Below are 1,846 nucleotides of genomic sequence, written 5' to 3' on the forward strand. Positions count from 1 at the left end.
GTGGGAGGCCTCGAGGCAAGGAAGGTGTGGGGGCCCCACGGCCCAGCTGGTTGGAGAACCTCGCAGCTCCAAGGCCCTTCTCCCCCTCCAGCCTCCCTGCCCTTCACTGTCCTGTCGCTGGTGAACGCCCCGTATAAGTGAGGATTTTACTGCGGGGATGACTCCAACCGGAGCTCCTAATGGCCAGACACTATCACCCATGGGCTCATGGCCGGGGTCATCATCACGGCCACCGTCATCCTTGTAAGACAGGAGGGGTTCAGAGGGCCAGGGAGGGGGGCGGGATGGTGTACAGCCTAACCCTGTGTTCCTGATGGAGGTGGCCTGGAGGTCTGTGGGGGGCTGGGGGACACGGCCTTGCCCCGAGTGGTACTTGTGGGTAATAGGAACCCCCTTTTGTTTTTTGAGATGGAGTTTCCCTGTTGTTGCCCAGGCTGGAGTGCAATGGCAGGGTCTCAGCTCACTGTAACTTCCGCCTCCTGGGTTCAAGTGATTCTCTTGCCTCAGTCTCCCCAGTAGCTGGGACTATAGGCTTATGCCATCACACCTGGCTAGTTTTGTATTTTTAGTAGAGATGGGGTTTCACCATGTTGGTCAGGCTGGTCTTGAACGCCCGACCTCAGGTGATCCGCCTGCCTCAGCCTCCCAAGGTGCTGGGATTACAGGCGAGAGCCATCGACCCCGTCTGGGGCCCCTTTAGAGTCCCCAGCTCTGCAGCAGCCTTGGGGAGGCCTGTGGGGAGGACCGAGGCCCAGTGAGGGCCCACGGGCTGACCGGGACCCCCGCTGGTCACTGTGGCTGCCCCACTCGCAGGTCGCTGCCGGAGAAGCCTACCTGGTGCACACGGACCGGCTCTATTCCTGCTCCGACTTCAACAACTACATGGCTGCCGTGTACAAGGTGCTGGGGACCTTCCTGTTCAGGGAGGCCGTGAGCCAGTCTCTGACGGACCTGGCCAAGTACACGATCAGCCGCCTGCAACCCAACTTCCTGGCCGTCTGTGACCCCGAGTGGAGCCGGATCAACTGCTTGGTCTACGTGCAGCTGGACAGGGTGTGCAGGGGAAACGCTGCTGACGTCACCGAGGCCAGGTGGGTGTGGACGAGCAGCCTTCGCTCTGGGGGGCAGTGGGAGGTGAAGAAGCTGCCAGGGCTCCCGGCGCCCCGCAGACAGCAGGAGGCCGGGGGAGCATGCTCTGTCTGCCCCGAGTCTCAGCCCTGCCCTCTGCTGCGCTGTCTTCTTACCATCTCTACTGATAGGTCCTTAAACGTTTCAACTCATCGTTGTCCTTTTTAAAAAAAATCAAAATACTGACTGACAAGCCTAGGGTAACGTCAGACCAAAAAAAAAAAAAATAATAAATCAAAATAAAATTTGTATATAATAAAATTAACCATTTCTTCCATTTTAATGTGTACAGTTCATTTTCAGTACATTCAAAATGCTGTACAGCCATCTCCTCTATCCAATTCCGGGATATTTTCATCTCATCAGAAGGAAACCTCCCAGCATGGGTAACATGGCAAAACCCCCTCTCTACGACAAATCAAAAAATCAGGCCGGGCTAGGTGGCTCACGCCTGTAATCCCCACACTTTGGGATGCTGAGGCGGGCGGATCACCTGAGCTTAGGAGTTCGAGACCAGCCTGATGAACATGGAGAAACCCTGTCTCTACTAAAAATACAAAATTAGCCAGGCATGGTGGCACACGCTTGTAATCCTAGCCACTCAGGAGGCTGAGGCAGGAGAATTGCTTGAACCCGGGAGGTGGACGTTGTGGTGAGCTGAGATTGTCATTGCAGTCCAGCCTGGGCAACAAGAGTGAAACTCCATCTCAAAGAAAAA

General features: G+C 55.8%; 1 pseudogene; it reads left to right on the top strand.

Moving 5' to 3' along the window:
• Positions 1–1,846, top strand: part of LOC108289145 — a 10,925-nt pseudogene that overhangs the window by 1,656 nt on the left and 7,423 nt on the right.

The sequence above is a fragment of the Cebus imitator genome, unplaced genomic scaffold (assembly GCF_001604975.1).
Source record: "Cebus imitator isolate Cc_AM_T3 unplaced genomic scaffold, Cebus_imitator-1.0 Scaffold392, whole genome shotgun sequence".
In the NCBI taxonomy this organism is placed as follows: domain Eukaryota; kingdom Metazoa; phylum Chordata; class Mammalia; order Primates; family Cebidae; genus Cebus; species Cebus imitator.